The sequence below is a fragment of the Anopheles marshallii genome, assembly GCF_943734725.1.
Source record: "Anopheles marshallii chromosome X unlocalized genomic scaffold, idAnoMarsDA_429_01 X_unloc_16, whole genome shotgun sequence".
Taxonomy (NCBI): domain Eukaryota; kingdom Metazoa; phylum Arthropoda; class Insecta; order Diptera; family Culicidae; genus Anopheles; species Anopheles marshallii.
In genome coordinates this window covers 242,809-259,142 of record NW_026525735.1, presented here as the reverse complement: position 1 = coordinate 259,142, position 16,334 = coordinate 242,809, and positions in this window count along the sequence as shown.

Sequence of the window (16,334 nt, the reverse complement as noted above, 5' to 3'; positions counted from 1 at the left end):
GTTTCCGAAATCGATTTTGGATTTCACTTTTCATTATTTTGGGGGCTTAAAAATGATGGTTTGGTTGGTCTCTGAAAAAATGATTTGTCAAAGTCGAGTTTTAAAAGGCAACTTGCATACAAGTTTGACTAGTGACAATGAAATTTTGGTTTGCCAAAAAGTTTCCGAAATCGATTTTGGATTTCACTTTTCATTATTTTGGGGGCTTAAAAATGATGTTTTGGTTGGTCTCTGAAAAAATGATTTGTTAAATTCGAGTTTTAAAAGGCACCTTGCATACAAGTTTGACTAGTGACAATGAAATTTTGGTTTGCCAAAAAGTTTCCGAAATCGATTTTGGATTTCACTTTTCATTATTTTGGGGGCTCAAAAATAATGTTTTGGTTGGTCTCTAGAAAATGATTTGTCAAAGTCGAGTTTTAAAAGGCAACTTGCATACAAGTTTGACTAGTGACAATGAAATTTTGGTTTGCCAAAAAGTTTCCGAAATCGATTTTGGATTTCTCTTTTCATTATTTTGGGGGCTTAAAAATGATGTTTTGGTTGGTCTCTGAAAAAATGATTTGTCAAAGTCGAGTTTTAAAAGGCAACTTGCATACAAGTTTGACTAGTGACAATGAAATTTTGGGTTGCCAAAAAGTTTCCGAAATCGATTTTGGATTTCACTTTTCATTATTTTGGGGGCTTAAAAATGATGTTTTGGTTGGTCTCTGAAAAAATGATTTGTCAAAGTCGAGTTTTAAAAGGCAACTTGCATACAAGTTTGACTAGTGACAATGAAATTTTGGTTTGCCAAAAAGTTTCCGAAATCGATTTTGGATCGAACCTTTCATTATTTTGGGGGCTCAAAAATGATGTTTTGGTTGGTCTCTAAAAAATGATTTGTCAAAGTCGAGTTTTAAAAGGCAACTTGCATACAAGTTTGACTAGTGACAATGAAATTTTGGTTTGCCAAAAAGTTTCCGAAATCGATTTTGGATATCACTTTTCATTATTTTGGGGGCTTAAAAATGATGTTTTGGTTGGTCTCTGAAAAAATGATTTGTCAAAGTCGAGTTTTAAAAGGCAACTTGCATACAAGTTTGACTAGTGACAATGAAATTTTGGTTTGCCAAAAAGTTTCCGAAATCGATTTTGGATCGAACCTTTCATTATTTTGGGGGCTCAAAAATGATGTTTTGGTTGGTCTCTAAAAAATGATTTGTCAAAGTCGAGTTTTAAAAGGCAACTTGCATACAAGTTTGACTAGTGACAATGAAATTTTGGTTTGCCAAAAAGTTTCCGAAATCGATTTTGGATTTCACTTTTCATTATTTTGGGGGCTTAAAAATGATGTTTTGGTTGGTCTCTGAAAAAATGATTTGTCAAAGTCGAGTTTTAAAAGGCAACTTGCATACAAGTTTGACTAGTGACAATGAAGTTTTGGTTTGCCAAAAAGTTTCCGAAATCGATTTTGGATCGAACTTTTCATTATTTTGGGGGCTTAAAAATGATGTTTTGGTTGGTCTCTGAAAAATGATTTGTCAAAGTCGAGTTTTAAAAGGCAACTTGCATACAAGTTTGACTAGTGACAATGAAGTTTTGGTTTGCCAAAAAGTTTCCGAAATCGATTTTGGATCGAACTTTTCATTATTTTGGGGGCTTAAAAATGATGTTTTGGATGGTCTCTGAAAAAATGATTTGTCAAAGTCGAGTTTTAAAAGGCAACTTGCATACAAGTTTGACTAGTGACAATGACATTTTGGTTTGCCGAAAAGTTTCCGAAATCGATTTTGGATCGAACTTTTCATTATTTTGGGGGCTTAAAAATGATGTTTTGGATGGTCTCTGAAAAAATGATTTGTCAAAGTCGAGTTTTAAAAGGCAACTTGCATACAAGTTTGACTAGTGACAATGACATTTTGGTTTGCCAAAAAGTTTCCGAAATCGATTTTGGATTTCACTTTTCATTATTTTGGGGGCTTAAAAATGATGTTTTGGTTGGTCTCTGAAAAATTGATTTGTCAAAGTCGAGTTTTAAAAGGCAGCTTGCATACAAGTTTGACTAGTGACAATGAAATTTTGGGTTGCCAAAAAGTTTCCGAAATCGATTTTGGATTTCACTTTTCATTATTTTGGGGGCTTGAAAATGATGTTTTGGTTGGTCTCTGAAGAATTGATTTGTCAAAGTCGAGTTTTAAAAGGCAACTTGCATACAAGTTTGACTACTGACAATGAAATTTTGGTTTGCCAAAAAGTTTCCGAAATCGATTTTGGATTTCACTTTTCATTATTTTATGGGCTCAAAAATGATGTTTTGGTTGGTCTCTGAAAAAATGATTTGTCAAAGTCGAGTTTTAAAAGGCAACTTGCATACAAGTTTGACTAGTGACAATGACTTTTCATTATTTTGGGGCTTAAAAATGATGTTTTGGTTGGTCTCTGAAAAAATGATTTGTCAAAGTCGAGTTTTAAAAGGCAACTTGCATACAAGTTTGACTACTGACAATGAAATTTTGGGTTGCCAAAAAGTTTCCGAAATCGATTTTGGATTTCACTTTTCATTATTTTGGGGGCTTACAAATGATGTTTTGGTTGGTCTCTGAAAAAATGATTTGTCAAAGTCGAGTTTTAAAAGGCAACTTGCATACAAGTTTGACTACTGACAATGAAATTTTGGGTTGCCAAAAAGTTTCCGAAATCGATTTTGGATTTCACTTTTCATTATTTTGGGGGCTTAAAAATGATGTTTTGGTTGGTCTCTGAAAAAATGATTTGTCAAAGTCGAGTTTTAAAAGGCAACTTGCATACAAGTTTGACTAGTGACAATGAAATTTTGGTTTGCCAAAAAGTTTCCGAAATCGATTTTGGATTTCACTTTTCATAATTTTGGGGGTCCAAAAATGATGTTTTGGTTGGTCTCTGAAAAAATGATTTGTCAAAGTCGAGTTTTAAAGGGCAACTTGCATACAAGTTTGACTAGCGACAATGAAATTTTGGTTTGCCAAAAAGTTTCCGAAATCGATTTTGGATTTCACTTTTCATTATTTTGGGGGCTTAAAAATGATGTTTTGGTTGGTCTCTGAAAAAATGATTTGTCAAAGTCGAGTTTTAAAAGGCAACTTGCATACAAGTTTGACTAGTGACAATGAAATTTTGGTTTGCCAAAAAGTTTCCGAAATCGATTTTGGATATCACTTTTCATTATTTTGGGGGTCCAAAAATGATGTTTTGGTTGGTCTCTGAAAAAATGATTTGTCAAAGTCGAGTTTGAAAAGGCAACTTGCATACAAGTTTGACTACTGACAATGAAATTTTGCCAAAAAGTTTCCGAAATCGATTTTGGATTTCACTTTTCATAATTTTGGGGGTCCAAAAATGATGTTTTGGTTGGTCTCTGAAAAAATGATTTGTCAAAGTCGAGTTTGAAAAGGCAACTTGTATACAAGTTTGACTAGTGACAATGAAATTTTGGTTTGCCAAAAAGTTTCCGAAATCGATTTTGGATTTCACTTTTTATTATTTTGGGGACTTAAAAATGATGTTTTGGTTGGTCTCTGAAAAAATGATTTGTCAAAGTCGAGTTTTAAAAGGCAACTTGCATACAAGTTTGACTACTGACAATGAAATTTTGGGTTGCCAAAAAGTTTCCGAAATCGATTTTGGATTTCACTTTTCATTATTCTGGGGGCTTAAAAATGATGTTTTGGTTGGTCTCTGAAAAAATGATTTGTCAAAGTCGAGTTTTAAAAGGCAACTTGCATACAAGTTTGACTAGTGACAATGAAATTTTGGTTTGCCAAAAAGTTTCCGAAATCGATTTTGGATTTCACTTTTCATTATTTTGGGGGCTTAAAAATGATGTTTTGGTTGGTCTCTAAAAAAATGATTTGTCAAAGTCGAGTTTTAAAAGGCAACTTGCATACAAGTTTGACTAGTGACAATGAAATTTTGGTTTGCCAAAAAGTTTCCGAAATCGATTTTGGATTTCACTTTTCATAATTTTGGGGGTCCAAAAATGTTGTTTTGGTTGGTCTCTGAAAAAATGATTTGTCAAAGTCGAGTTTTAAAAGGCAACTTGCATACAAGTTTGACTAGTGACAATGAAATTTTGGTTTGCCAAAAAGTTTCCGAAATCGATTTTGGATTTCACTTTTCATTATTTTGGGGGCTTAAAAATGATGTTTTGGTTGGTCTCTAAAAAAATGATTTGTCAAAGTCGAGTTTTAAAAGGCAACTTGCATACAAGTTTGACTAGTGACAATGAAATTTTGGTTTGCCAAAAAGTTTCCGAAATCGATTTTGGATTTCACTTTTCATAATTTTGGGGGTCCAAAAATGTTGTTTTGGTTGGTCTCTGAAAAAATGATTTGTCAAAGTCGAGTTTTAAAGGGCAACTTGCATACAAGTTTGACTAGTGACAATGAAATTTTAAATTGCCAAAAAGTTTCCGAAATCGATTTTGGATTTCACTTTTCATTATTTTGGGGACTTAAAAATGATGTTTTGGTTGGTCTCTGAAAAAATGATTTGTCAAAGTCGAGTTTTAAAAGGCAACTTGCATACAAGTTTGACTAGTGACAATGAAATTTTGGTTTGCCAAAAAGTTTCCGAAATCGATTTTGGATATCACTTTTCATTATTTTGGGGGTCCAAAAATGATGTTTTGGTTGGTCTCTGAAAAAATGATTTGTCAAAGTCGAGTTTGAAAAGGCAACTTGCATACAAGTTTGACTAGTGACAATGACATTTTGGTTTACCAAAAAGTTTCCGAAATCGATTTTGGATATCACTTTTCATTATTTTGGGGGCTTAAAATGATGTTTTGGTTGGTCTCTGAAAAAATGATTTGTCAAAGTCGAGTATTAAAAGGCAACTTGCATACAAGTTTGACTACTGACAATGAAATTTTGGGTTGCCAAAAAGTTTCCGATATCAATTTTGGATTTCACTTTTCATTATTTTGGGGGCTTAAAAATGATGTTTTAGTTGGTCTCTGAAAAAATGATTTGTCAAAGGCGAGTTTTAAAAGGCAACTTGCAGACAAGTTTGACTAGTGACAATGAAATTTTGGTTTGAAAAAAAGTTTCCGAAATCGATTTTGGATTTCACTTTTCATTATTTTGGGGGCTTAAAAATGATGTTTTGGTTGGTCTCTGAAAAAATGATTTGTCAAAGTCGAGTTTTAAAAGGCAACTTGCATACAAGTTTGACTACTGACAATGAAATTTTGGGTTGCCAAAAAGTTTCCGAAATCGATTTTGGATTTCACTTTTCATTATTTTGGGGGCTTAAAAATGATGTTTTGGTTGGTCTCTGAAAAAATGATTTGTCAAAGTCGCGTTTTAAAAGGCAACTTGCATACAAGTTTGACTAGTGACAATGAAATTTTGGTTTGCCAAAAAGTTTCCGAAATCGATTTTGGATATCACTTTTCATTATTTTGGGGGCTTAAAAATGATGTTTTGGTTGGTCTCTGAAAATATGATTTGTCAAAGTCGAGTTTTAAAAGGCAACTTGCATACAAGTTTGACTAGTGACAATGAAATTTTGGTTTGCCAAAAAGTTTCCGAAATCGATTTTGGATTTCACTTTTCATAATTTTGGGGGTCCAAAAATGATGTTTTGGTTGGTCTCTGAAAAAATGATTTGTCAAAGTCGAGTTTTAAAAGGCAACTTGCATACAAGTTTGACTAGTGACAATGAAATTTTGGTTTGCCAAAAAGTTTCCGAAATCGATTTTGGATATCACTTTTCATTATTTTGGTGGCTCAAAAATGATGTTTTGGTTGGTCTCTAAAAAATTATTTGTTAAAGTCGAGTTTTAAAAGGCAACTTGCATACAAGTTTGACTAGTGACAATGAAATTTTGGTTTGCCAAAAAGTTTCCGAAATCGATTTTGGATATCACTTTTCATTATTTTGGGGGCTTAAAAATGATGTTTTGGTTGGTCTCTGAAAAAATGATTTGTCAAAGTCGAGTTTTAAAAGGCAACTTGCATACAAGTTTGACTAGATACATTGAAATTTTGGTTTGCCGAAAAGTTTCCGAAATCGATTTTGGATTTCACTTTTTATTATTTTGGGGGCTTAAAAATGATGTTTTGGTTGGTCTCTGAAAAAATGATTTGTCAAAGTCGAGTTTTAAAAGGCAACTTGCATACAAGTTTGACTAGTGACAATGAAATTTTGGATTGCCAAAAAGTTTCCGAAATCGATTTTGGATTTCACTTTTCATTATTTTGGGGGCTTAAAAATGATGGTTTGGTTGGTCTCTGAAAAAATGATTTGCCAAAGTCGAGTTTTAAAAGGCAACTTGCATACAAGTTTGACTACTGACAATGAAATTTTGGGTTGCCAAAAAGTTTCCGAAATCGATCTTGGATTGCATTTTTCATTATTTTGGGGGCTCAAAAATGATGTTTTTGTTGGTCTTTGTTTGACTAGTGACAATGAAATTTTTGATTGCCAAAAAGTTTCCGAAATCGATTTTGGATTTCACTTTTCATTATTTTGGGGGCTTAAAAATGATGGTTTGGTTGGTCTCTGAAAAAATGATTTGTCAAAGTCGAGTTTTAAAAGGCAACTTGCATACAAGTTTGACTAGTGACAATGAAATTTTGGTTTGCCAAAAAGTTTCCGAAATCGATTTTGGATTTCACTTTTCATTATTTTGGGGGCTTAAAAATGATGTTTTGGTTGGTCTCTGAAAAAATGATTTGTTAAATTCGAGTTTTAAAAGGCACCTTGCATACAAGTTTGACTAGTGACAATGAAATTTTGGTTTGCCAAAAAGTTTCCGAAATCGATTTTGGATTTCACTTTTCATTATTTTGGGGGCTCAAAAATAATGTTTTGGTTGGTCTCTAGAAAATGATTTGTCAAAGTCGAGTTTTAAAAGGCAACTTGCATACAAGTTTGACTAGTGACAATGAAATTTTGGTTTGCCAAAAAGTTTCCGAAATCGATTTTGGATTTCTCTTTTCATTATTTTGGGGGCTTAAAAATGATGTTTTGGTTGGTCTCTGAAAAAATGATTTGTCAAAGTCGAGTTTTAAAAGGCAACTTGCATACAAGTTTGACTAGTGACAATGAAATTTTGGGTTGCCAAAAAGTTTCCGAAATCGATTTTGGATTTCACTTTTCATTATTTTGGGGGCTTAAAAATGATGTTTTGGTTGGTCTCTGAAAAAATGATTTGTCAAAGTCGAGTTTTAAAAGGCAACTTGCATACAAGTTTGACTAGTGACAATGAAATTTTGGTTTGCCAAAAAGTTTCCGAAATCGATTTTGGATCGAACCTTTCATTATTTTGGGGGCTCAAAAATGATGTTTTGGTTGGTCTCTAAAAAATGATTTGTCAAAGTCGAGTTTTAAAAGGCAACTTGCATACAAGTTTGACTAGTGACAATGAAATTTTGGTTTGCCAAAAAGTTTCCGAAATCGATTTTGGATATCACTTTTCATTATTTTGGGGGCTTAAAAATGATGTTTTGGTTGGTCTCTGAAAAAATGATTTGTCAAAGTCGAGTTTTAAAAGGCAACTTGCATACAAGTTTGACTACTGACAATGAAATTTTGGGTTGCCAAAAAGTTTCCGAAATCGATTTTGGATTTCACTTTTCATTATTTTGGGGGCTTAAAAATGATGTTTTGGTTGGTCTCTGAAAAAATGATTTGTCAAAGTCGAGTTTTAAAAGGCAACTTGCATACAAGTTTGACTAGTGACAATGAAATTTTGGGTTGCCAAAAAGTTTCCGAAATCGATTTTGGATTTCACTTTTCATTATTTTGGGGGCTCAAAAATGATGTTTTGGTTGGTCTCTGAAAAAATGATTTGTCAAAGTCGAGTTTTAAAAGGCAACTTGCATACAAGTTTGACTAGTGACAATGAAATTTTGGTTTGCCAAACAGTTTCCGAAATCGATTTTGGATTTCACTTTTCATAATTTTGGGGGTCCAAAAATGATGTTTTGGTTGGTCTCTGAAAAAATGATTTGTCAAAGTCGAGTTTGAAAAGGCAACTTGCATACAAGTTTGACTACTGACAATGAAATTTTGGGTTGCCAAAAAGTTTCCGAAATCGATTTTGGATTTCACTTTCATTATTTTGGGGGCTTAAAAATGATGTTTTGGTTGGTCTCTGAAAAAATGATTTGTCAAAGTCGAGTTTTAAAAGACAACTTGCATACAAGTTTGACTACTGACAATGAAATTTTGGTTTGCCAAAAAGTTTCCGAAATCGATTTTGGATTTCACTTTTCATTATTTTGGGGGCTTAAAAATGATGTTTTGGTTGGTCTCTGAAAAAATGATTTGTCAAAGTCGAGTTTTAAAAGGCAACTTGCATACAAGTTTGACTACTGACAATGAAATTTTGGGTTGCCAAAAAGTTTCCGAAATCGATTTTGGATTTCACTTTTCATTATTTTGGGGCTTAAAAATGATGTTTTGGTTGGTCTCTGAAAAAATGATTTGTCAAAGTCGAGTTTTAAAAGGCAACTTGCATACAAGTTTGACTAGTGACAATGAAATTTTGGTTTGCCAAAAAGTTTCCGAAATCGATTTTGGATTTCACTTTTCATTATTTTGGGGGCTTAAAAATGATGTTTTGGTTGGTCTCTGAAAAAATGATTTGTCAAAGTCGAGTTTTAAAAGGCAACTTGTATGCAAGTTTGACTAGTGACAATGAAATTTTGGTTTGCCAAAAAGTTTCCGAAATCGATTTTGGATTTCACTTTTCATAATTTTGGGGGTCCAAAAATGATGTTTTGGTTGGTCTCTGAAAAAATGATTTGTCAAAGTCGAGTTTGAAAAGGCAACTTGCATACAAGTTTGACTAGTGACAATAAAATTTTGGTTTGCCAAAAAGTTTCCGAAATCGATTTTGGATTTCACTTTTCATTATTTTGGGGGCTTAAAAATGATGTTTTGGTTGGTCTCTGAAGAACTGATTTGTCAAAGTCGAGTTTTAAAAGGCAACTTGCATACAAGTTTGACTAGTGACAATGACTTTTCATTATTTTGGGGGCTTAAAAATGATGTTTTGGTTGGTCTCTAAAAAATGATTTGTCAAAGTCGAGTTTTAAAAGGCAACTTGCATACAAGTTTGACTAGTGACAATGAAATTTTGGTTTGCCAAAAAGTTTCCGAAATCGATTTTGGATATCACTTTTCATTATTTTGGGGGCTTAAAAATGATGTTTTGGTTGGTCTCTGAAAAAATGATTTGTCAAAGTCGAGTTTTAAAAGGCAACTTGCATACAAGTTTGACTACTGACAATGAAATTTTGGGTTGCCAAAAAGTTTCCGAAATCGATTTTGGATTTCACTTTTCATTATTTTGGGGGCTTAAAAATGATGTTTTGGTTGGTCTCTGAAAAAATGATTTGTCAAAGTCGAGTTTTAAAAGGCAACTTGCATACAAGTTTGACTAGTGACAATGAAATTTTGGGTTGCCAAAAAGTTTCCGAAATCGATTTTGGATTTCACTTTTCATTATTTTGGGGGCTCAAAAATGATGTTTTGGTTGGTCTCTGAAAAAATGATTTGTCAAAGTCGAGTTTTAAAAGGCAACTTGCATACAAGTTTGACTAGTGACAATGAAATTTTGGTTTGCCAAACAGTTTCCGAAATCGATTTTGGATTTCACTTTTCATAATTTTGGGGGTCCAAAAATGATGTTTTGGTTGGTCTCTGAAAAAATGATTTGTCAAAGTCGAGTTTGAAAAGGCAACTTGCATACAAGTTTGACTACTGACAATGAAATTTTGGGTTGCCAAAAAGTTTCCGAAATCGATTTTGGATTTCACTTTCATTATTTTGGGGGCTTAAAAATGATGTTTTGGTTGGTCTCTGAAAAAATGATTTGTCAAAGTCGAGTTTTAAAAGACAACTTGCATACAAGTTTGACTACTGACAATGAAATTTTGGGTTGCCAAAAAGTTTCCGAAATCGATTTTGGATTTCACTTTTCATTATTTTGGGGGCTTAAAAATGATGTTTTGGTTGGTCTCTGAAAAAATGATTTGTCAAAGTCGAGTTTTAAAAGGCAACTTGCATACAAGTTTGACTACTGACAATGAAATTTTGGGTTGCCAAAAAGTTTCCGAAATCGATTTTGGATTTCACTTTTCATTATTTTGGGGCTTAAAAATGATGTTTTGGTTGGTCTCTGAAAAAATGATTTGTCAAAGTCGAGTTTTAAAAGGCAACTTGCATACAAGTTTGACTAGTGACAATGAAATTTTGGTTTGCCAAAAAGTTTCCGAAATCGATTTTGGATTTCACTTTTCATTATTTTGGGGGCTTAAAAATGATGTTTTGGTTGGTCTCTGAAAAAATGATTTGTCAAAGTCGAGTTTTAAAAGGCAACTTGTATGCAAGTTTGACTAGTGACAATGAAATTTTGGTTTGCCAAAAAGTTTCCGAAATCGATTTTGGATTTCACTTTTCATAATTTTGGGGGTCCAAAAATGATGTTTTGGTTGGTCTCTGAAAAAATGATTTGTCAAAGTCGAGTTTTAAAAGGCAACTTGCATACAAGTTTGACTAGTGACAATAAAATTTTGGTTTGCCAAAAAGTTTCCGAAATCGATTTTGGATTTCACTTTTCATTATTTTGGGGGCTTAAAAATGATGTTTTGGTTGGTCTCTGAAGAACTGATTTGTCAAAGTCGAGTTTTAAAAGGCAACTTGCATACAAGTTTGACTAGTGACAATGACTTTTCATTATTTTGGGGGCTTAAAAATGATGTTTTGGTTGGTCTCTGAAAAAATGATTTGTCAAAGTCGAGTTTTAAAAGGCAACTTGCATACAAGTTTGACTAGTGACAATGAAATTTTGGTTTGCCAAACAGTTTCCGAAATCGATTTTGGATTTCACTTTTCATAATTTTGGGGGTCCAAAAATGATGTTTTGGTTGGTCTCTGAAAAAATGATTTGTCAAAGTCGAGTTTGAAAAGGCAACTTGCATACAAGTTTGACTACTGACAATGAAATTTTGGGTTGCCAAAAAGTTTCCGAAATCGATTTTGGATTTCACTTTCATTATTTTGGGGGCTTAAAAATGATGTTTTGGTTGGTCTCTAAAAAAATGATTTGTCAAAGTCGAGTTTTAAAAGGCAACTTGCATACAAGTTTGACTAGTGACAATGAAATTTTGGTTTGCCAAAAAGTTTCCGAAATCGATTTTGGATTTCACTTTTCATAATTTTGGGGGTCCAAAAATGTTGTTTTGGTTGGTCTCTGAAAAAATGATTTGTCAAAGTCGAGTTTTAAAGGGCAACTTGCATACAAGTTTGACTAGTGACAATGAAATTTTAAATTGCCAAAAAGTTTCCGAAATCGATTTTGGATTTCACTTTTCATTATTTTGGGGACTTAAAAATGATGTTTTGGTTGGTCTCTGAAAAAATGATTTGTCAAAGTCGAGTTTTAAAAGGCAACTTGCATACAAGTTTGACTAGTGACAATGAAATTTTGGTTTGCCAAAAAGTTTCCGAAATCGATTTTGGATATCACTTTTCATTATTTTGGGGGTCCAAAAATGATGTTTTGGTTGGTCTCTGAAAAAATGATTTGTCAAAGTCGAGTTTGAAAAGGCAACTTGCATACAAGTTTGACTAGTGACAATGACATTTTGGTTTACCAAAAAGTTTCCGAAATCGATTTTGGATATCACTTTTCATTATTTTGGGGGCTTAAAATGATGTTTTGGTTGGTCTCTGAAAAAATGATTTGTCAAAGTCGAGTATTAAAAGGCAACTTGCATACAAGTTTGACTACTGACAATGAAATTTTGGGTTGCCAAAAAGTTTCCGATATCAATTTTGGATTTCACTTTTCATTATTTTGGGGGCTTAAAAATGATGTTTTAGTTGGTCTCTGAAAAAATGATTTGTCAAAGGCGAGTTTTAAAAGGCAACTTGCAGACAAGTTTGACTAGTGACAATGAAATTTTGGTTTGAAAAAAAGTTTCCGAAATCGATTTTGGATTTCACTTTTCATTATTTTGGGGGCTTAAAAATGATGTTTTGGTTGGTCTCTGAAAAAATGATTTGTCAAAGTCGAGTTTTAAAAGGCAACTTGCATACAAGTTTGACTACTGACAATGAAATTTTGGGTTGCCAAAAAGTTTCCGAAATCGATTTTGGATTTCACTTTTCATTATTTTGGGGGCTTAAAAATGATGTTTTGGTTGGTCTCTGAAAAAATGATTTGTCAAAGTCGCGTTTTAAAAGGCAACTTGCATACAAGTTTGACTAGTGACAATGAAATTTTGGTTTGCCAAAAAGTTTCCGAAATCGATTTTGGATATCACTTTTCATTATTTTGGGGGCTTAAAAATGATGTTTTGGTTGGTCTCTGAAAATATGATTTGTCAAAGTCGAGTTTTAAAAGGCAACTTGCATACAAGTTTGACTAGTGACAATGAAATTTTGGTTTGCCAAAAAGTTTCCGAAATCGATTTTGGATTTCACTTTTCATAATTTTGGGGGTCCAAAAATGATGTTTTGGTTGGTCTCTGAAAAAATGATTTGTCAAAGTCGAGTTTTAAAAGGCAACTTGCATACAAGTTTGACTAGTGACAATGAAATTTTGGTTTGCCAAAAAGTTTCCGAAATCGATTTTGGATATCACTTTTCATTATTTTGGTGGCTCAAAAATGATGTTTTGGTTGGTCTCTAAAAAATTATTTGTTAAAGTCGAGTTTTAAAAGGCAACTTGCATACAAGTTTGACTAGTGACAATGAAATTTTGGTTTGCCAAAAAGTTTCCGAAATCGATTTTGGATATCACTTTTCATTATTTTGGGGGCTTAAAAATGATGTTTTGGTTGGTCTCTGAAAAAATGATTTGTCAAAGTCGAGTTTTAAAAGGCAACTTGCATACAAGTTTGACTAGATACATTGAAATTTTGGTTTGCCGAAAAGTTTCCGAAATCGATTTTGGATTTCACTTTTTATTATTTTGGGGGCTTAAAAATGATGTTTTGGTTGGTCTCTGAAAAAATGATTTGTCAAAGTCGAGTTTTAAAAGGCAACTTGCATACAAGTTTGACTAGTGACAATGAAATTTTGGATTGCCAAAAAGTTTCCGAAATCGATTTTGGATTTCACTTTTCATTATTTTGGGGGCTTAAAAATGATGGTTTGGTTGGTCTCTGAAAAAATGATTTGCCAAAGTCGAGTTTTAAAAGGCAACTTGCATACAAGTTTGACTACTGACAATGAAATTTTGGGTTGCCAAAAAGTTTCCGAAATCGATCTTGGATTGCATTTTTCATTATTTTGGGGGCTCAAAAATGATGTTTTAGTTGGTCTCTGAAAAAATGATTTGTCAAAGTCGAGTTTTAAAAGGCAACTTGCATACAAGTTTGACTAGTGACAATGAAATTTTGGTTTGCCAAAAAGTTTCCGAAATCGATTTTGGATTTCACTTTTCATTATTTTGGGGGCTTAAAAATGATGTTTTGGTTGGTCTCTGAAAAAATGATTTGTTAAATTCGAGTTTGAAAAGGCACCTTGCATACAAGTTTGACTAGTGACAATGAAATTTTGGTTTGCCAAAAAGTTTCCGAAATCGATTTTGGATTTCACTTTTCATTATTTTGGGGGCTCAAAAATAATGTTTTGGTTGGTCTCTAGAAAATGATTTGTCAAAGTCGAGTTTTAAAAGGCAACTTGCATACAAGTTTGACTAGTGACAATGAAATTTTGGTTTGCCAAAAAGTTTCCGAAATCGATTTTGGATTTCTCTTTTCATTATTTTGGGGGCTTAAAAATGATGTTTTGGTTGGTCTCTGAAAAAATGATTTGTCAAAGTCGAGTTTTAAAAGGCAACTTGCATACAAGTTTGACTAGTGACAATGAAATTTTGGGTTGCCAAAAAGTTTCCGAAATCGATTTTGGATTTCACTTTTCATTATTTTGGGGGCTCAAAAATGATGGTTTGGTTGGTCTCTGAAATAATGATTTGTCAAAGTCGAGTTTTAAAAGGCAACTTGCATACAAGTTTGACTAGTGACAATGAAATTTTGGTTTGCCAAAAAGTTTCCGAAATCGATTTTGGATTTCTCTTTTCATTATTTTGGGGGCTTAAAAATGATGTTTTGGTTGGTCTCTGAAAAAATGATTTGTCAAAGTCGAGTTTTAAAAGGCAACTTGCATACAAGTTTGACTAGTGACAATGAAATTTTGGGTTGCCAAAAAGTTTCCGAAATCGATTTTGGATTTCACTTTTCATTATTTTGGGGGCTCAAAAATGATGGTTTGGTTGGTCTCTGAAATAATGATTTGTCAAAGTCGAGTTTTAAAAGGCAACTTGCATACAAGTTTGACTAGTGACAATGAAATTTTGGTTTGCCAAAAAGTTTCCGAAATCGATTTTGGATCGAACCTTTCATTATTTTGGGGGCTCAAAAATGATGTTTTGGTTGGTCTCTAAAAAATGATTTGTCAAAGTCGAGTTTTAAAAGGCAACTTGCATACAAGTTTGACTAGTGACAATGAAATTTTGGTTTGCCAAAAAGTTTCCGAAATCGATTTTGGATATCACTTTTCATTATTTTGGGGGCTTAAAAATGATGTTTTGGTTGGTCTCTGAAAAAATGATTTGTCAAAGTCGAGTTTTAAAAGGCAACTTGCATACAAGTTTGACTACTGACAATGAAATTTTGGGTTGCCAAAAAGTTTCCGAAATCGATTTTGGATTTCACTTTTCATTATTTTGGGGGCTTAAAAATGATGTTTTGGTTGGTCTCTGAAAAAATGATTTGTCAAAGTCGAGTTTTAAAAGGCAACTTGCATACAAGTTTGACTAGTGACAATGAAATTTTGGGTTGCCAAAAAGTTTCCGAAATCGATTTTGGATTTCACTTTTCATTATTTTGGGGGCTCAAAAATGATGTTTTGGTTGGTCTCTGAAAAAATGATTTGTCAAAGTCGAGTTTTAAAAGGCAACTTGCATACAAGTTGACTAGTGACAATGAAATTTTGGTTTGCCAAACAGTTTCCGAAATCGATTTTGGATTTCACTTTTCATAATTTTGGGGGTCCAAAAATGATGTTTTGGTTGGTCTCTGAAAAAATGATTTGTCAAAGTCGAGTTTGAAAAGGCAACTTGCATACAAGTTTGACTACTGACAATGAAATTTTGGGTTGCCAAAAAGTTTCCGAAATCGATTTTGGATTTCACTTTCATTATTTTGGGGGCTTAAAAATGATGTTTTGGTTGGTCTCTGAAAAAATGATTTGTCAAAGTCGAGTTTTAAAAGACAACTTGCATACAAGTTTGACTACTGACAATGAAATTTTGGTTTGCCAAAAAGTTTCCGAAATCGATTTTGGATTTCACTTTTCATTATTTTGGGGGCTTAAAAATGATGTTTTGGTTGGTCTCTGAAAAAATGATTTGTCAAAGTCGAGTTTTAAAAGGCAACTTGCATACAAGTTTGACTACTGACAATGAAATTTTGGGTTGCCAAAAAGTTTCCGAAATCGATTTTGGATTTCACTTTTCATTATTTTGGGGCTTAAAAATGATGTTTTGGTTGGTCTCTGAAAAAATGATTTGTCAAAGTCGAGTTTTAAAAGGCAACTTGCATACAAGTTTGACTAGTGACAATGAAATTTTGGTTTGCCAAAAAGTTTCCGAAATCGATTTTGGATTTCACTTTTCATTATTTTGGGGGCTTAAAAATGATGTTTTGGTTGGTCTCTGAAAAAATGATTTGTCAAAGTCGAGTTTTAAAAGGCAACTTGTATGCAAGTTTGACTAGTGACAATGAAATTTTGGTTTGCCAAAAAGTTTCCGAAATCGATTTTGGATTTCACTTTTCATAATTTTGGGGGTCCAAAAATGATGTTTTGGTTGGTCTCTGAAAAAATGATTTGTCAAAGTCGAGTTTGAAAAGGCAACTTGCATACAAGTTTGACTAGTGACAATAAAATTTTGGTTTGCCAAAAAGTTTCCGAAATCGATTTTGGATTTCACTTTTCATTATTTTGGGGGCTTAAAAATGATGTTTTGGTTGGTCTCTGAAGAACTGATTTGTCAAAGTCGAGTTTTAAAAGGCAACTTGCATACAAGTTTGACTAGTGACAATGACTTTTCATTATTTTGGGGGCTTAAAAATGATGTTTTGGTTGGTCTCTGAAAAAATGATTTGTCAAAGTCGAGTTTTAAAAGGCAACTTGCATACAAGTTTGACTAGTGACAATGAAATTTTGGTTTGCCAAACAGTTTCCGAAATCGATTTTGGATTTCACTTTTCATTATTTTGGGGGTCCAAAAATGATGTTTTGGTTGGTCTCTGAAAAAATGATTTGTCAAAGTCGAGTTTGAAAAGGCA